The sequence below is a fragment of the Artemia franciscana genome, chromosome 1, assembly GCF_032884065.1.
Source record: "Artemia franciscana chromosome 1, ASM3288406v1, whole genome shotgun sequence".
In the NCBI taxonomy this organism is placed as follows: Eukaryota; Metazoa; Arthropoda; class Branchiopoda; order Anostraca; family Artemiidae; genus Artemia; species Artemia franciscana.
Window position 1 is genome coordinate 67,503,583 of NC_088863.1, and position 21,200 is coordinate 67,524,782.

The window sequence follows — 21,200 nt, forward strand, 5'->3', positions numbered from 1 at the left end:
GTATCTAGGACTCCTTCTTATTTTTCACACCAAGTTTCATCCCGATCCCTCCACTCGAAGCGTTTTCCAAGATTTTAGGCTCCCCCGCCCAACTCCCCCATATGTCAACGGATCCAGAGCGGATCCGTTACGCTTATGTCAATCACGTATCTTGGGCTTGTTTTTATTCTTTCCACCAAAATTCATCCTGATCTCTCCGCTTTAAGTGTTTTCCAAGATTTCCGGTCCCCCCGGCTCCCCCAGCTCCTCCCCCCTTAATGACTCTGGATCCGGTCGGAATTTAAAGTAAGAGATCTGAGTTACGAGGTCCTTCTAAATATGAAATTTCATTAAGATCCGATCACTCCTTAGTAATTTAAAAATACTTCATTTTTTCTAATTTTTCAGAATTAACCCTCCCCCCCAGCTCCTCTAAACAGAGAAGATCCATTCTGGTTTTGTCAATCACGTATCTAGGACTACTGATTATTTTTCCACGACTTTTCATCCCGATCCCTCCACTCTAAGCGTTTTCCAAGATCTTAGTTTCCTCCTCCAACTCCCCCCAATGTCACCGGATCTGGTCAGGATTTAAAGTAAGAGCTCTGAGACACTATAGCCTTCCAAACATCAAATTTCTTTAAGATCCCATCACCCGTTCGTTATACCCGTTCGTAAGTTAAAAATACTTCATTTTTTTCTATTTTTTCTGAATTAGCCGGCCTGCCACTCCACTACCCCAAATGGTCAAATCGGGAAAATGACTATTTATAATTTAATCTGGTCTGGTCCCTGATACGCCTGCCAAATTTCATCGTCCTAGCTTACCTGGAAGTGCCTAAAGTAGCAAAACCGGGACCGACAGACCGACAGACTGACATACCGACGGACAGACTTACAAAATTTGCGATCACTATATGTGACTTGGTTAATACCAAGTGCCATAAAGGCTATGAGAATCAAACAGTTTGTGGTGACGAACTGTAGTAAAGAGCGACCCGGCTCAATAGTAGCCAAAACACTAAAATACGGAATTTTGATACCAATAGTCACATCAAAAGAATCGCAAATTAATACTGATTTTAAATATATAAGTTTCATCAAGTTTAATTTTACTCATCAAAAGTTACAAGCCTGAGAAAAATTGCCTCATTTTAAAAAATAGGGGAAAACACCCCCTAAAAGTCATAGAATCTTAACAAAATCACACGTCAGATTCAGCGGATCAGAGAACCCTATTGTAGAAGTTTCAAGCTCCTATCTACAAAAGGTGGAATTTTGAATTTTTTGCCAGAAGGCAGATCACGGATGCGTGTTTATTTGTTGTTTTTTTTTTTTTTTTTTTTTTTTTTCTTTTTTTGCAGGGATGATTGTATCGACCCAGTGGTCCTAGAATATTGCGAAAGGGCTCACTATAAAAGAAATGGAAAGTTTTAGTGCTCTTTCTAAGGGACCAAAAAATTGGAGGGCACCTAGGCCCCCTCCCTCGCTAATTATTTTCCCAAAGTCACCGGATCAAAATCTGAGATTGCCATTTTATTCAGCATAGTCGAAAAACCTTTTACGTATGTCTTTGGGGACGACCTACTCCACCACAGTCCCCGTGGGAGGGGTTACAAGTTACAAACTTTGACCAGTGCTTATATATAGTAATGGCTCTTAGGAAGTGTACAGATATTTTCAGAGTGATTTTTTGGTTGGGGGGGGGGCGGTTGAGAAGAGGGAAATATGTTGGGGGAACTTTCCATGGAGGAATTTGTCATGGGGGAAGAAAATTTCCATGAAGGGAGTGTAGGGCTCTCAAGCATTAATAAAAAAAAGGAATGAAAAAATAAATATGAAAAAAATTTTCAACTGAAAGTAAGGAGCAACATTAAAACTTAAAACGAACAGAAATTATTACGCATATTAGGGGTTTACCTCCTCTTAATACCTCGCTCTTTACGCTGAAGTATTTTTAGTAATTTCAACTATTTATTCTACGGCATTTGTGATTCAGGGGTCATTCTTAAGGAACTGGGACAAAATTAAAGCTTTAGTATAAAGAGCGTGGTACTGACGTGGGGGTGAACCCCTTCATATACATAATAAAAACATGCAAATACAAAAGCTCGTTACGTAAGCTAATTTGTAAGTTACGCATATCTTTTACTAATAAAAACGTTCGTAAAAAATAAAAGTTCTAGTTGTCTTTTTAAGTAACCAAAAAATTGGAGGGCAACTAGGCCTGCTCCTTCGCTCCTTTTTATCTCAAAATCCTTCGATCAGAACTATGAGGAAGCCTTTTAGCTAATAAAATAAGTATGCAAATTTTGTTTATTATTCATCTGCGGAGAGCCAAAATCAAAATATGTATTAATTCAAAAACAATCAGACATTAAATTAAAAAAACAATTTTTTTATAACTGAAAGTAAGGAGTGAAACTAAAACTTAAAACGAACAGAAATTACTTCGTATATGAAAGGGGTTGCTCCCTTATTAACGCCCAGCTCTTTACGCTAAAGTTTTTTACTGTTTTAAAAAGTAGAGTTGAGGAAAAGAGTCAAACATTAGCGTAAAGAGCTGGGCGTTAATGAGGGAACAGCCCCTTTCATATACGAAGTAATTTCTGTTCGTTTTAAGTTTTAATGTCGCTCCTTACTTTCAGTTAAAAAAAACTTGTTTTTTTAGTTAATCTTGAAAAAGAGCCTGAAATCCTTGCAAATTGTGATGAACCGAAAGAGAAAATGCATCATAGGAACTATAATTGTCAAAAGCACTAAAAAAATTGAGCTCTCATTCCTCTGACATCTTCAGAGTCTGGTGGCTGATTTCAAAAAGCTTAATTTTATTTTCAAAATTGTTGCGTATATATTTTATTTTTCAGTAATACTGTGCTATTTTTTTGCCAAGTCTGCAAAGTCTCGTATCTAGTTGTAGGTATGCATCCAGTTGTAGGTCCGCAGGTCTACGGAACTACAGATTTTTATATTACGAAAAACTTTAAAAATTCTTTATAAAAATTACATTTTAAGTCATTAATTTAAGTTTATTTAGCTCTTTGAACGTAAGGTTTGAGAAGGAACTAAGGAATGAATGATAAAACCGAGTAGATCCTGATAAAATTTGCCTGGTTTTCAAAGTAAAGGAAAAAACATCCCGTAAAAATCAAATAGTCTTAATTAAAACCACACCATCAGATTCAGCACATTAGAACCCTACTATAGAGTTTTCAAGCTCCCATCTACAAAAATGTGGAATTTTACATTTTTGCCACAAGAAAGATCATGGTGGCGTGTTTATTTGTCTCTTTTTTTCTTTTTTTTTTCTCAAGGGTGATCGTATAAACCGATGGTCCTAGGATATTGAGATAGAGCTCATTCGAACGGAAATTAGAAGTTCTAATGCCGTTTTTAAGCGGTCAAAGGGATTGAAGGGCAACTAGGCCCCCGTCCCATGTCCCTTTTTGTCCAAAATTATCCAATCATAATTTTGAGATTTTAATATTGTTTAGCATAGTTGAAAGGTCAAAAAACTATGCTTTTGAAGATAATATGACTCCCACAGCCCCTGGGAATAAGTCTTTAAGTTAAAAAATATGCCCCATGTTTACGTAAACTATTTATTATTGGAAAGTTTGCATAGATTTTTCGAATTGGGATAGGTGGTGAATTTTCTGCTGGGGCGATTTACCATGGGGAAGAAAGTTTCCAGGGGGTGAACTTTTCAGGGAAATTTTATGCTAGAGGAATTTGCCGGAATTCTTCAACGATATTTATTTTTGCCTTCTCTTTGCCGACTCAATTTTATACCTAAAGAAGTTGAGCGTAATTATCCTGGGTAAATTTTTACCGGATTGAATAGTCTAGATTCTAGAAGATCTTTCCGTGGGGATGGGGAATCTTCCGGTGGAGATGAAGCTGGATTACTTGGCAATATGAAAAAAAACGTCAGAAATTAAATAAGAAATAGGTTTTTTCTTAACGAACAGAGATTATTACTGATATGAGGAGGGTTGTCCACCCTCAAGTACCTCGCTTTTTAAAAATTCTTGCTTTTTAAAAAGTTCGGGAAAAACTTTAGCGTAAATAGTGAGGTACTGAGGAGGGAACAGCCCCCCCCCCTCATAAGCATAATAATTTCTGTTCGTTTTAAGTATTAATATTGCTCCTTACTTTCAGATGAAAAAAAAACTTTTTATTTTAACTTTAATCATTGTTATTTTAAAGAGAACAAAATTATTTGTCGTGGTTCGAAACCCTTAATTAAGCAAATCATGGTTGCAGCGATAGCTGTAACCATGTTTTGCACTGAAAACAACACTTTTGGTGTCACTTCTTAAGTGGAAAAGCTCTGAAGTACAAAACAGGTACTATTGTAATAATTATGTTCCAGATCCCTTAGCTAGAGGTGCGCAAGAACCCCTATCGTACGCTCCCCCTCCCAGTCCCCTTAGTAAGTTTCATAAATCGTCTGCTCACCAGTAAGCTACTGAGACACTAGTAGGCTACCACGTCGTCGTATATAGATGTTTAATGGCTCAATTAAAAGGTATTGCTTAAATCTAATAGGTTTATACAAATTCTACCATCTATTAGGTTTCACATATTTCAGTGTTAACTTGTTTCTAGGGAGAATTTGAAATGAACTCTTTCTCACGGTTGAAGCATTAGCTGCAATCTAGTAAAGAGCGAACAGCAGTCCTGTTCGGCAGGATGTTAAAGCAGATCAAAATACACCCTATTCAAGTAGGTTGTAAAAGGGTGTATCAGCAATACCTCAGAAACGGTTCAGAGCATTAAGTTGGAACTATCAGGGCTTGTTGAGAGGGATGTTGGACTAAACCAAAGGCACTATATGAATGTTGTTACTACTGCGTGTACTGCTAGTCTACTATTTCTTCGAATTGAAAGCTTATTAGGGTGAAATGACCCTGAAATTTAGGTTGATGATGAACTAAATGAAAACACACTATGTGTATGCAGGTTGTCGTAAAAAAACATTAAAAATATCTAACGAACAGCTTAGACTGTTAAGTTGACACTTTCAGTGCATGTTGTGGGGGGAGCAGGTTGAACTAACCTAAATGGATGCTCAGAAGATATTAGTAATAGCTCTAGTAGAATTGATAGTAGTCGTAATAGCAGCGGTAATAGTAGTTGTTGTTGTTGAAGGAATGCGCATAGTGCTTTTTCGCTGAATCAACATCCATCCTTAACATGTCCTGAAAGTTTCAACTCATTCTTGAATCATCTCTCTTCCAGTATTCTAAGACCATCGTTTCGATAAAATCACCACTGAGAAAAACAAAACAAACAAATAAAAACGCATCCCTGATCATTCTTCCGGCCAAAAAAAAAATCAAAGTTTTTGCAGATAGGAGGTTTAAACCTCTGAAAGGAGGTTGTCTGATATGCTGAATCAGATGGTGTGATTTTCATTTAAATTCTTTGACTTTTAGGGTTGTTTCCTCTCTTTTTGGAAAATCAGGCAAATTCTATCAGGCTCATAGCCTTCGATATAATAATAATGATAATAATAATAATAATAATGTATCCATAACCCACAAATTACATTAAACTGTGGAGTAAACACACAAAAAAAGAAAAAAAGAAAAAAACATAACAACATACATAACATAACAGCATAACAACATACAACATAAATAAATTACCTCAATTCAAAAAATGATCAAAGAGGGTCAAAAACATCAAATCATTTGCTGAGTTTTAAGAGATATATCATTAGATAAATGTTTCAGTCGCGAGGACGCATCAACGATATCAAATTTAGAAACGATTGTATGATTCCGATACCACCGAGGCAGACGCAGCAAATACTTGCAATACTTAAAATATCCTGAGCGTATTTTCTTTGTATCCTTCTTGCGAAGGAGGAAAGCAAAAGCAGAAAGATAAAAAACAGCAGGTGCACAAAAATTAGAATAAAGACAGCATAGTCCTTTTCGTTTATACCGACCACGATTTGGTGAAATTTTTCCGTAACCAACCCGCATACTTTTCAGCACGCTGGACGTGATAGCGGAGCAAGTAGACGAAAGTGACACGGAAAAAGAGAGACCCAACCATTTAATACTACCAGAACATGGTATAGTTGAAGAACCCAAGCAAAGAGGTGATGCTGGTGGAGGACTCCAAAAACAAAACAAAAATTACATTTGGAGGCATTAATTGAAAAGCCCACTTTGGATAGTGCGGCTGAAAGCCGGTCAAAGTTGGTAATTAGACTATGTATTGTCCGGCTAAGAAGCAGAACATCATCAGCATATGCAACGTGACTAATGCCTAAATTATCATCGTAAAAAATTGACGGTTGAAGACACGAAGCTAAAACACATTTAGATATACTCGTGGATAACACGGCACCTTGCCTAATGCCTTTCTTAACAGGAATATACTTCCCTACAGTACTATACCACTTCACCCTAACTGAAGAATTAGCATACCAATACTTAAGCACGGAAACAATAGAAAGGTTAACACCTGAGGCTGCTAGAGAAAACAAAGCATTTGAATGATTTACATTGTCAAAAGCACTAGCTATGTCAACAGTCAAACAATACAGGGAACTTTTTTGAGCAACAGCTTGTTTTATTAGCCGACCCACAATATGATGAGCTGCAGCCCATACCTTTTCTAAAAGCTGGAAGGGCGTAAAATTGCACTTGGAGTTAATGGCCGGTAGCAGTACATATTCAAATAGCTTACTAACAAAACAAGACACAGTGAAAGGACGGTAATTAGAGCAAGCACTGGGGTCCTTACCCCTCTTGACTGTGGGGGATATACAACCGGACAAAAAACTTTCTGGCACAACGGACTGTGCCAAACACATCTGGAACAATAACTGCAAACGCTTCAGAAGTTCAGGACAATCATAAGCAAAAAAATTGAAGCAAATACAATCACTATCGAGAGACTCAGACTTATTCACTTGCTTTATAGCTCGGAGTATAACACCAGATTCCACCGATAACACTTGAGATTGGTTGATACGAATTGGGAGGATTGAGTTGACAAGCTTTGTAAAATGATTTGCAAAATATTTTTATAATGAGAAACGAAGTCACATAGCCGAAGAGACTAATTAATTGGAGGTGAACACTTTACACTGTTTATAACATGATCCCAGGATTTCTTGTCACAAGGACCATCCCAGGCATTCAGTCTCGCTCTACGCAGGGAATATTTGTACTCTCGTTTGGTTTTCTGTTTTATTTGATATACTGAACCAGAAGGAGGACGATCACAGGCTATCCACATACGGAACCAGAACTTAGCTTTTTGTTTAGCCATCTTCACTTTAGGGTCAACTTTCCAAAAGGGATTGCGAGTACCCGTTCACACGTGCTCAGAGAGGACAGCTTTTTTAGCGGCAGACTTTAGACAGAACACTATTTGCTGATAATACGAGTTGATATGTATCCGAGTTGAATTTGTACGTACAGATGTTTGCAATAAGTGGAAAGACACTTTAATAGATGATAATAACTGAGACAATGTCAATCATAAATTGGAACATTGGTATTTTCCCAATTTAACTTTGAGAACCACTTGGAAGAGTTACGTTGCACAGAGTTCGCATTGGAGCAAGATAGTTGGCACTCGGCTGGTAAATGATCGTCGTCAATTTTAGAGTCGTCCACATGAACTATTGATGAAAGTAGAGTTGAATCTGACACAATTACATGATCAAGGTTGGAAGTAAGACCACCACGATTGTGAATATAAGTAAATAGAAGATCTTTATCAGCAAGATGGAATCCTCCGGGTAGTGAATCGAGAAAGACATCAGATCAGTCAGAATTAGATAATAAGTCAGTGTTCATGTCGCCGCCGAGAACCCATTTGGTATTTTGTTTTGAAAGGTCGCTAAGTAGTGTTCGTAGGCAATTAAATGCTTGGCAAAAACTAGACAATGACTGCACAGTCTTTTTATTACAGGGGAAATAAATGCTTATAAATGCGGTATCACCACATTTTATCACAAACATGTTAGCGTCACTTTGCAATAATATCGGCTGAGTTTTATATCTGAAATAGAAGGCCAGACCTCCTGATGGTCTACCACGGGTTTTCTACCACGGGTTTTTTTCGGATAATGGGTCCGAAAACGCTTTAGGCTATCAACATTGACTTTAGAGAGAAGGTGCTCCTGTGAAAAAACAATATTATTTTCAAGCTCACTAATCAGTAGATCCTTGTCTTTTGTACCTTGTATTTTATATTAAGGGACACAAAGCTAAATGGAGTTTGAGCATTCATTTATTAGCATTGTTGAGAGCCGATCGGAGAACTTTGCATTTCATACTAAAACTTACGTGTTCCATAGTGCAATTTGCACATTTTGACGAGGCTTGGCAAGGATTTTCCTCGGAATTCACATGAGGGCTAGAACATCTGGAACACTTGGGATGTGCTGGTGAGCGGGGACAAGCTCCAATCAGGTGATCAGTACTTTGACAGCGAAAGCATCGACGCGGAATGGATTGAAAGGGCTTAGTGCGAAAACTTTCGTACCCAATTTGGATCCCCAACTCCAGTACCGCGTTCAGAGCGGCTTTGTCGATAAACTCGAGGCGAAAAGTGCGAGAATTACCGATTTGATTAGCACTATTGAGGGCTCTAAATCAGAGGGCTCTAAATCAGCTCTTGAATAGTTATGGGGTATTTTACGGACAACTGTAAAAGGCTTTTTATCAATTGCTTTGGTTTCAACGTTTGGAATGGAGCTAGTAACAGTTGTAGCCAGCGTGCCGGCTGAGCGCTTATCACGTACCATGACAACTTAGCTTCTGCTGTGTGGCTTAGATTTCAGAGTCACGATCCCGTCTTGACCATCCAACGTTTCGAGCTTCTTCATTCAGAGAATAGGGTCGCTGAGCTCCGGGGTTGGGTTTCTTACAACGACAGCGTAGGACGGTTTTTTCGTATTTTTAGTAGGGGCTACAAGCTTAGACTGTCCCTCAGTAACCTTGGACGCAATATCACGCAGCTGTTCAAGACAAGAGTTTTTGGTACTGAGGGTACTGAAAGCATCAACAGGGATCATTGGCACTTCGCTGGGACATTTCATAACAAAAGAACGGAAGCTTCATGTTCTGGGAATCGCACTTTACAAGCGAAGATATAATGTCCGAAGCACAGTTCAATGCATAATCGGCTCCTACGCGCTTCGATGGGACTTCAAGCTTTAGAAAAATCAATTTACGGTTCTCACAAAGAGAAGAAGACTCGAAGAAATCGGCCATGTACTCTTTTATCGTATCGGGCGAAACTCCTTTAGCAAGATTTTCTGCTCAAAGCACAGTATAGGATTGTAGAAAAGTTCATCTTCGCACCAATTATAAGTTCCCATTTTCTCTAGATTGAAGGTTCACTTGCGAGAGAAGTAAGGGAAGCTTTGGAGGCTGGCTACCTTGTCCCCGCAATTTAAGGGACAAGCCCGGTGGGTACCACGGCTCTTGCAAACAAATGTCCCCCCCCACCCTTCTGCTTACTTCTCTCCTCTCACCTTTATCGTAACGCAATTGTCTGTAACATCGGAAATTATAATTTTTTTTTGCAACTGCTTAATCCTGACCTATATCATATTAATAAAAAAAACAAGTTTTTCTAACTGAAAGTAAGGAGCGACATTAAAACTTAAAACGAACAGAAATTACTTTCTGTAATTTCTTTTCATTACTTTCGTATATGAAAGGGGCTGCTTCCTCATCAACGCCCCGCTCTTTCCGCTAAAGTTTGACTCTTTCGCTCAACTCTTATTTTTAAAACAGTAAAAAACTTTAGCGTAAAGAGCAGGGCGTTGATGAGGAAGCAGGCCCTTTATACGAAGTAATTTCATATACGAAGTAATTTATGGGTCAGGTAGTGACGATAATCCTTTACCAAATATTATTGATAAATAAAATAAACTTAATGAAACTTATATATTTGGAATCAACCCAATAACCCGATTCTCTTGGTATATTTATCGGTATGAAAATTCCTTTTTTAGAGTTTCAGTTACTATTGAGTCGCGTCACTCCCTACTTACAGTTCGATACCACGAACTGTTTCAAATGCTTCCCAGTTATCTCAACCTATTCTTCGCTATAGCCCTAGAAAATGGAAGATAACCACAATTTTCGTACAGCTTGTTGTGTTACATGCGAACTATAAAGCGGGAAACTAAAATTAAAGCAAACATCTCCTCTGGGAACATTTAGCTAATCATAACTTGCTTCTGAGCCACCAACGCTTCAAAGTCTTACTAATCTAGTCTTACTCTGCTAGGATGCAATCTATCCCTGTTTCTACATACCTAGGCATTAAAATCCTCTTATAAATAGTATATTTTTATATTGCATCATGTCTGTTTGTTCCTGTAGCTGTAAGTAAAATTCATCCGAGTTACAACAATTTTCATCACTTGGTTCTACAGAGGCATATACTGCTATGACTGATTCCCCACAATTTTTAGTTATAAAATGAACGAACAAAATTCTATTATTAACTCATTCCTAGCCTTGGACGACTTAACAGCTTGCTTAATTCATTATGAGCCCTACTTCCTGCCGATACACCCGATTCTTCCTACTTGAGTAAATAATTTCTATATCGCCTAATTTTATATTTCTTCTCTCCTGGAATGTGATTTTCTGGAACTATTAATAAGTCCAATTCTAAGCGTCTGAATACATCAATCAAAATGTCAATGTGATAGTTGACTTTTAACGTTATTAAATATAAAAAAAAACAATTTTCTTTTAAATGCAAGAAAAGAACGCCCTATATGAAAGGGCTGTCCCCTCCTCAACGCCCCGCTCTTTACGCTAGCGTATCAGAGAGCCCTACTGTAAAATGTGGAATTTTGAATTTTTGCCGGTAGAAAGATCACTGCTGCGTGTTTATTTGTTTTTTAAGGTTACGTGGGAGGATATTTCCATGGAGGAATTTTTCATAAGAAAAGAGAATTTTCCCCTATGGAAGATAAGAATAAGGGAGCACCAGATTTCCCAGCATTATTTAAAAAATGATCAGAAATAAAATAAAAATAAAACAAGTTTTTCAGCTAAAAGTAAGGAGCTACATTAAAACTCAAAACGTACAGAAATTATTACGTTTATAAAGGGGAATTGTCTCCTCCTCAACGCCGACCTCTTTACGCTAAAGTTTGACTTTTATCCCAATTCTTTAAGAACGACTCCTGAAACACAAGGGTCATTTAATTAAAACAATAAGAAACTTTTTTAAAAGAACTAGAAAAATTCACCGTAAAGAACGAGGTGTAAAGGAGGGGGAAATTCCCTTTATATACGTAATAGTTTCTGTTCGTTTTAAGTTTTAATGTAGCTACCTACTTTCAGTTGAAAAAACTTTTTTTATTTAATAATGAATGAAGGATGGAAATTCGTTCTTTTTGGCGATGCTTCTGCGACCAGATGAATAGCAGATTGTCCACAAAAGTGATTGGAAGGGGTCATGAGAAAAGATGTAAAGGAAATCGGACCTTTTTAGTAGGGACTGAATAGCCTTGACTGAAAAGCCCTCGTTTACTAGAACAGAATAAGACGAAAAAGAAAAAAGGTAAGATAATATAAGAGATAAGATAATATTTATTTTGAAAAGGCTATCACAAGCGCTAAGAGCCAAATTTGCTTTACATGCCACATAAAAGTAAAGAAAACAAAATTTCAAATTAGTACATTAAGTCAACTTAACACACTCAACACGTGACATTAATTCAAATAAACAGTTAACACATTGAAATCAAAAGGTTTAAATGAAAAAGGCAAACTAATCAAAGGTAATGGGCCAATCAGAAAGCTTGACAATTGATGGAAAACATTAAAAATAAACAAAAATAAACCGACAAAAGATGTGAAGGGGAACATTTTGTAGCGATACACCATTAACAGGAAGAGAGAAGATGTAGTTGATTTTGGTAAAGACACAATCACGAATGATTATTAAGGTGCTCCAGAATAAATGGGATAAAATTTTTACGAAACCTGTCTGTGACGGCATGGATCGGACAGTAAGTTGTGATTGCTAAAGAGGCTAACCGGTGGAGTCGATGTCTAATGGGATTGTGAAATTCAAGGAGGTACTCTTCAGTACAGGGATTGGAAATGACTGATCAGCGAAACGCAAGCAATTTTTCCTTCCTTTCTTTTAAGGTGGTAATGCGTGCAGCTTTAAGGAGGAAGGAGTATGAAATTTTGCCTTCATTGTAAATGATCCTGAACACACACTTTTGGACCAAATCAATTTTGTCACAAAGTTCACTTTAAAGTTGCGAATGCCATACCGGAATGCCAAACCATTGCAATAGCGGCCAGACAGAGGATAACCAAACACGGAGAGAATGTATCTTAGGATAACTAAATTTGTTTAGCAGCTTAAACATGGATAGTGAAACATTTGCCTGTCTAACAATGCTGGAAACGTACGTGTCCCACTTAAGAGTATAAGAAATAGTGACACCAACAAGTTTAACGTGTTTCATTAGCATTTTGGGCGGGAACGGGACACAGAAAACGGGAGTAGATTTCAAGAAGTTGATCTTCGTTATATGTGATTTAGTGGAATTACTGTCATGTTTAGGTTCTTAGATTCATCCAAACATTAGCTTAGGATTTCGACGGGGTCACTTTTAATATTCCTATGACATACTTCAATCATCGACAAGTCATCCACCTATTTCCATCTTTGGGGGAATTCCTTGCCAATTTCGTTAATCATAACAAGAAATAAGAGTGGTCCCAATAAGGTTCCTTGAGGTATTCCACAGTAAATAGGGAGGGGGTTAGAGTAACTATTTTTGTATTTTACACCTTGTGACCTGTTTGAAGGGAACAATATAACAATATTAAATAATAGAGGGTTAATTTCAAAGTTATCCAGTAGCAAACTAATTAGGATATTGGGGTCAAATAAGTCAAACACTTTTTAGAACTCGACTAAAACCAAGTTTATCCAAACATTTGGTTTCTCTGGTTCAGTTAAGATGGTGTGAACCAAGTGCACAAGCTAATGCGCGGTGGAGGTTTTTCTTGAATTAACAAGCTGTCGGGAGTCAATGCGTGGACAAATTTTAACTTTAAGCCAATCGAAAAGGAACCCTTCGTAAAGTTTGAAAAAATTCGAGTGGGTGTGATAGAGCGCATGTTGGTTAAAGTCAGATTGGAAGATTTCTTTGGGACAGGTGTCATGAAATCTAATTTCCAGCAACCTGGGAATTTATCAGGTTTTGTAATTTGGTTAAAAATATCAGATAAAGGTCCAGCAGTCATGTCTGAAAAGGCTTTAATCAAGTCAATTAGGATGTCTAAGGGCCAAGTATTTGATTTTTTGAGCTTTTGGATTTTATTTATAACATTAGAGATTTGGGAAAATTTGGGAAATTTGAGGAATAGTTTGACCTGAGCCAGTGAAAGGGAGGAGACTTTGTACAATGGATGCAAGATGTAGGTTCAGATCTTTAGCTATTTTATAAGGGAGCTCAGAAAGATGAAAATTAACTTCAACAGCGTTTTTGCCGCAAATCTCTTCAATTTTCCTGTACCATTGCTTGGGCTCGTTTGATTACAATCCTTAATTACTATGATAATACTCAGAAGTTGCCTTTATCAATTGGCTTTTCGGGAACTTTCTTTAATTATTAGACAGTGTAACATGTCCTTACTTGAATAAATTGATTTTTTTTTTCATAGAAGTTTTTTAAAAGTCGCAGCAATGTAAGGTCTATCGGTAAAGCATTTTTTTTTTCTTCACCGGAATATGGGCTTCATAATTACTCCTCAATAAATTTTGGAGGGACAAAGGCTTGTAGTTGACATCAGTTGTTTAGCACACAGGGGACCAATTTTCACTCGTGATCCAAGAACCAAAATTGTAAAGTCTTGAGTCAATTAGAGGTCTAAAGATGGTTTCACTAATAGTAAAGGACTGTAACTGTAGCCAATGGCGATAGGAGTAGGCTGAAGTACTAACTACCCCTTAGAGGGGGCAGAATGGTGACGGGTCTGCAGAAATTGGAAATATTGATGCATATTAAATCAAGATTAATGTTGTCTTTGGAAGTAGGGACCTTTACAATTTGTTTTAGACTAAAAGCATTACATGTAGATTCAAGTTTTAATTCATTTGCATTACCTAAGAGAAAAATTTATTCATTTGGATAATTGGATAGTATGTGGCCAGCACTGGCATGCAATTAAAGGGAAGTTTAAATAGATCGAATTGGAAGAGAAAACTGTGCAGCTGTGTTGGTCCCAGACAAATAGCCAGCTGTGTTAGTCCGGGTGCCATTATCAATTATTAGTAGAATTAATAGTTGTGTCAGGGGGCGTTGGCCATACTCCTCATTCCAGTAATTTTTATTAGTTTTAAGTTTCACTTGACCGTTCATTTCAAGCTCTTTATAATATCCATTTATTCATAATTTTGTAGCAGAATCTTATAGAATGGGTCTTTCCTATTAAAAACGGCCAAACGGATTTCAGATCTCTGGCCCAATTTACAAGAAAACATCAGTTGTAGACGCACCTTAACAACCTCAGGAATGGCTGGCTAAATATACAAATATAATCAAAGATATAACTAAGGTATAAATGAAATCACAATTAAAGTATTTTTTTTATGCTATATAAGTTGTCAATATTTGCATGTGCGTAAGTAGTTATCAAAATAATAGCAATAATTAATTTACCAAACTGTTGAGTAGGAAATCAATAAAAACAAAGTTTGGGCGTTGGTCTCTGGGTTATAAGTTTTGTTTTGCAACTCAGTGAAAGCTTATAAGGATTTGAAGCGTACATTCAATAACCACAAAGCTAAGGTTGCGTTCTTTTGCATAATTGCGTAAGTATTTAATTTAGTCTATGTGCAATCTCTTAGCAAATATTGACCAGCCTACATTGAACAGTGATCCTTGTATAGAGTAAAGCCTTCATATCATTCCATCTAATGATCCCTGCTTTTCTGTTTCAATTGGCTTCTATTTATCTCTGAAGCATAGTTTAGCTATAAAAACAAGTAAAAACTTCAAATGAGCACATTATTATAGACAGGTGCATAATTTTGCCAAAATCTTGGGAGGGGGGCAAAGTTGGAGCCAATTACCCCAAATCCAGGGAAAATTTGAAACAATTTGGTGACGTAAAGGTACTATGGTAAATGTTTAGTGTTGTTACAAGTGCTCTAAACTGGAAATGCTAACTCTAGAAGCACATCCATTTCTGGTTGACCCTCCTCCTCCATGGGCTAAACTAAAAATGTGTAATGTGGGCTTGCTTACAGGTAACATTACCTATAGAGTAAAGCATATTAGTCCATAAGCCATGTGGGCAGCTGGACAAGGTCTGTATTTTATAGCCTATTTATTTAATAAACTTTGTTTGAGTTTTTGAGTTTTATCACTCTTTGTTGAATAAATGTAGAATACAGACCTCACCCTACTGCCCACAGGGCTCATGGACTAATATGCCTTGCTCTATAGTTAAATGTTACCTGTAAGCAAGCCCACTTTATACATTTTTAGTCTTGTTGGAGAGGGATTTTAGAAAGCTAAAAAATGGATACACTTCTCAAATAATTGCAAAGAAACAATATGTAATTGTTATGAAAGATAGCTTGTGATGAAACTAAAAATTTAGTTTACCAGTACTTTTGGTAAAATTCTAATAAATTGACTTCTTGCTATCTCAGAAAGGGTTGAGGTTAGGAAAATGAAACTTTCAGGGATGAATCTACAGACTAAAGTATGGCCTGGGAAGGTATTTTGAAGCAACTACGTCCACTCCTTCTCCATCTAGAGGGCCCTGACCTTTGAAAATATGTGTTTTATAAAAGTGAAACCTTTCAAAATAGATCTTCTGCTTAATTAAAGTACAACAAAATTGTTTTCAGCTTCATTACTTTGCTCAATTCGATTTATATGGTTTTAAAGATATGCAAATACATTTTCCTAAATTTTGAAAAAAAAACATTGCTATGGCCCAAAATTCTACTCAAATAACAGGAATTGCATTTTCAGAACTAAAGACAGAGAAAAAGCAACTACTAGTGACTAGCAACTAGCAACAAACTAGTGACTGAAAATTAAGGTAAAATATTCTTTTGTCAAAATTTGAATAGGTATGATTTTTGAATTTAAAAAAAAGGGAATAGTTGACCTATCAGTAAAATTGGTGCAAACAGTATGACTGTTTGCACCAATTTTTCAGAACTAAAGCATTCAGAACTCAGCATTTTCAGAACTAAAGACAGACAAAAAGCAACTAGTGACTGAAAATTAAGGTAAAATATTCTTTTGTCAAAATTTGAATAGGTATGATTTTTGAATTTAAAAAAAAGGGAATAGTTGACCTATCAGTAAAATTGGTGCAAACAGTATGACTGGCTTTCATATAAAGTGAATATACCAGTCAATGTTTTTTTTATGTTCTTTACAAATATAATAATTGCTTCTACTGCAAGTTCAGATTTATGCACTATTTGACCTCTTAAAAATGACCTATATATGGGGTCATTACAAATCTGTAATAGTTTAGAAACAAATTTGGGCTATAGATTTGCACATCAGGGGGGGGGGGGGTAAAGCATAGTATATTAAATACATAAACTAACAATTGCTGTTTTTTTTATGTGTTTATGCATATCAAATTTTAATGAGAAGAGAAATCACCAGTGCAACAGCACAAACACATAAAAAAATACAGCAATGGTTAGTTTATGTATTTAATATATGCTATGCTTTACCCCCACCCCCCTGATGTGCAAATCTATAGCCCAAATTTGTTTCTAAACTATTACAGATTTGTAATGACCCCATATATAAGTCATTTTTAAGAGGTCAAAAAGTGCTTAAATCTGAATTTACAGTAGAAGTGATTATTATATTTGTAAACAGCATTAAAAAAGACATCAAGTGGTATATTCACTTTATATGAAAGCCAGTAATACTGTTTGCACCAATTTTTCCAACCTGTCATGTAGGCAAATTTCAGGGCCCTCTAGAGAGAGAAGGAGTGGAGGTGGGTACTTTAAAATACCTTCCTGGGGCATACTTTAGCATGTAGACCCATCCCTGAAAGTTTCATTTTCCTAACCTAAACCCTTTCTGAGATAGCAAGAAGTCAATTTATTAGAATTTTACCAAAAGTACTGGTAAACTAAATGTTTAGTTTCATCACAAGCTATCTTTAATACCAATTACATATTGTTTCTTTTTAATTATTTAAGAAGTGTATCCATTTTTTAGCTTTCTAAAATCCCTCTCCAACAAGACTAAAAATGTATAAAGTGGGCTTGCTTGCCCAAAAAATAAAAAGGTAAAAGATCACTTTTCTTTGGCATTCCAGAAAAATAGAGATAGGTTTCTAGACTGCCCCTATTTTACTACATTGTGACATGATGCAAGTGTAGACTCAATAATCTCTCACTGGACCCATCCTATTGGGAGTAATTTGTCATCACAAATTCAAAATCTGGTTTCTGTTTTGACAAGCAATTGAAAACTACTACAACTTCTACTAACAACTTGCTATAGCACCAAGCTGTCTGAGGCTAACTCAGCCATGCATGCTCCTTCTCCACATCATTCTGTTCAAAGCTTCCTTTTTACACCCTCCCAGGAGGTCCATTTTCTTTGAATCTTAAAAGACATCCTCCCACCCCAGACAAGGACAACCTGCTTTCTATTTGGTCCTAGATGGCTGGCCAAAAAGGACAATCTTTGGCAATCTGTCATCCCTCATCTGCACAATGTGCCCTAGCCATCTCAACCTTTGTTTCATTATAGCCCTAGAAAGTGGTATAGAACCACATTTTTCATAAAGCCTAATGTTTGAAACACTGTCAGTCAGCCAGGTACTGAGAACAATCCATAGTCAATGTCTCTGGAAAACGTCTAGCAAATATGCATCTGCTTTTTGGAGTGCCCATGCTTTAGAGCCATATTTGACCACTGTCATCACTGTACCTTCCAATATTGTAATCTTGGTTTGAAGACTTATCTTCCTATTCTTCCAAACCTTTTTTTTAATGAGAAAAAAACACCCTGATCCTTGGCTATTCTAGTTTTAACATCTTCACTGCTCCCACCATCTTTACTAATAATACTACCAAGGTAAGTTAAGCTGCCAACCTGATCAATCTTTTCACTATTCAGTATTACTATTTCATCATCACTTATGCCTTGCTCTCAGCAGTCCCTTTGATATTTTGTTGTATACTTTGATAGTATATTAAAAGTGCTGTACTGCAATGAAATTTCTGTTCTTTACAGATCTTTTATATATCTCTCTGGGTCTAGATTCTACACTTTTAAGATCTTTCTCATGTCCTTAGTGAAGAATTGTAATTCAACCCCTTTGCTTGAGTGTCTGGCAAGTCTCATTCCATACTTATTGTGATCATGTTTCACCAGGTTAGAAGCTTTGTTGCTTGTATTTGACTTGACTCAGGGATATCTGAAAAGAAAGCACAATATTGACAGGTATCTTAATGGAGAAAATCTAAAATCTTTTAATTTTTTTTTTCAAGAACATTGCATCTAGTTGATGAATGTGGTGCTATAATTCCTACTGTTTCAGTTGTTGGGGCAAGGGTAGAAGGTACTTAGCTAATCTCATTCTTGGCAAAACCAAGAATCAAATGGGAGGTAACACTCTCCTAGACTTAGATCTAATCTAATCTTCCTAGATGAAAGTGTGAGCAAAATGAATGAACTTTTTAAGGTTTTGTGAGTTCAGGGTGCTTGAATAGGTTTGAAAATAAATGTTAAGAAGACTAAGTCACTAAGTTTAGAATAAGTGAAGACGAAATGGCAATGCTGGGTAGTGAAAAGATTGATCAGGTTGGCAGCTTCACTTACCTTGGTAGTATTATTAGCAAAGATGGTGGGAGCAGTGAAGATGTTAAAAGTAGAATAGCCAAGGATCAGGGTGTTTTTTCTCAGTTACAAAAAAGCTTGGAAGAATAGGAATGAGGCCATTCCATTTTCAAATAAACAGAACAAGGCCGCCTCTGTTCTTTTAAAAGAATAAGATATGCTTGCAATTGTGGAAGTGTGTCCCAAATTTGGCAATACCAAACTTACTGAGTCTTGCATCAGCATCAATGGTTATAAACTTTTTCATATTTATTGGACCCTGATTGTAGGAGAAGTGTGGCTATTTTTGTTAGGGAGGAGATGCAGGCAAAACAGCATTGTATATAATAGTCTACTTTCGAATCCTAACTGTAGTAATGCACTAACTTTCTTTAATTACTCAGAAGCAATGAAAATTTTAAATTTTCTTTTTGGTAAAATTTATTAAAAATAAATTTTATTTTTGAATTGATTTGAATTATTATTGTTATTTGTTTAATATTATGTTGAATAATGAGGGTAGGGCGACATCCCTAGTTGCTAGGCTTAAGCACATTTATTTATTAAATTTTAATTGTGCAATTTTGTGTTGGTGGGAGATGTTATAGACTTGGATTTCGAGGACGAAGTGGTAAGTAAAAATAACACAAATTTATTTAATTGGATTTCTTGTTTTTTTAAGAAGAGACTCTTTATTTGGTATTTATTTTCGTTTTAACCCCTATGTAACAGGCCATGGAGCCTTGTAGGGTTAGAGAGTTATTGTTGTCCGTTTATTTTGATGTTAATAAACTGAACTGAACTGGTTATAAAGTGGCTGCTGTAAGTCATGCTGCACTGTAGAGTACTTTTTGACATTTACTTAGTAGTTTTAAAGAAATAAATATATTGGTCAACTAAATGGGGGGAGGTTTTTTAATTTCCTGGGAAAGATGGGGTGAAATGAAGATGGGTACAAAAACCAGAGTCAGAGTGGCTGCTTTATAATTACCAACTTTTTTATCTCAACTCAAACTTCACAAAACAGTTTGCACAATTGTTTGCTTATTTAATCAATGTGCAGCATTAAATCCTTGTTGAATAAGAGAAGTGGATTGTTGGTGAACCAAAGTATGCAAGAACAGATTGTTGGACAACCATAGTTGCATTTTGTCCCTTATATTTTGAGACCTTGGCTCATTTTCCCATTGAACAAGTTACTCTAAATTGACTTTGAGGGAAGTTGTAGCATATATAGTTTTTTTTTACTGCACTCAAGCAGAGACATGACAGCAGTATTCACTTGCCATTTACATGCATTGATGCAAGAAGTTGTTGTTTTTTTTTTTTCTATACTCCTAAAGAAATCAAGTCGTTAGCTTCTGCTCTGTCACATAGGTGATACAAACAGTGAATTAATGAAACAACTTAAAGGTTTGGTGAAACAAAACAATTCAATCATAGGTGGAACAACTCAAAAATTTGATTTTTCTTGACCATCCAATGTTCTAGCTTTGAATTGAAATCAAAAAATCTTTCTTCTGGCCAATTTTTAAATACCTCTTTTTAAATCCCTATCTCTTTCTAAAATACTACCACAGATTTTTAATCTCCATTTTGGCATTACTAAGCTATCTAATAGTAATAAAACTAAGCAGTTATTATTCTAAAATCAGAAGTGAAAAGGGGCATGGGATGGGAGCTGGCTGCCCTCGGGTCACTTTTGACTCTTAAAACAGATACTAGAACTTTAAATTTCTTCAAAGCTTCTGCACCAACTCCTACCATATCAAGTGGTTTGGCCAAAAAAAATTAATAATACATAGTCCACATCACTCTTTACTTTGGCAGTTTTATTGTTGTTCCTATGACTGGGTGGTTTTAAACAGATAGCATGTGCCTGGTCTGTGATTATGGTTGCCACAGTAGCTGCAACCTAGTAAAGAGCAAACAACAACAACCTATAGTAACCAAAAGTTAAAAAACGCGTTTTGAAAAAAGCTCCATAGCGAAAAAATAATTGCCATCTGACACTGACTCAGGAATGGTAACTATTATTTTGGTTCATCTTAAGAAGAAAATTATGTGATTTCAGAAAAAATTCTGAAACCCCTCGAAAATGTTGTGAGATCAAAATGAAGTGCACCATTAGTATCAGCAAGGTTGAAAGCCTTATACATTGGTAGCACTGATCTATCTCCCTTTTTTTTCAGCAGGCCTAGCATGCTACCAGAACATCCTAGAGAGATGGTTAACGGCTCAACCAAAAGCTATTCCTCATTTATAACAACAAAAACCACGCTGCCTTTCCATATCAAACAAACCTAACTTAGAAACAATTGGGAAATTTTCTCTGTCTTGAGAAAATTTACCTATGTTT

The 21,200-nt window shown here is 36.3% G+C and overlaps 1 protein-coding gene across 1 annotated transcript in view; it reads left to right on the top strand.

Annotated features, from left to right (window-relative positions):
* Nucleotides 1-14,683: 14,683 nt before the first annotated feature.
* LOC136033169 (spectrin alpha chain-like) overlaps nucleotides 14,684-21,200 on the top strand; it is a gene marked incomplete at its 3' end in the record, with an annotated part of 117,795 nt that continues 111,278 nt past the window's right edge. The window contains 1 exon segment of the mRNA XM_065713855.1: nucleotides 14,684-14,829.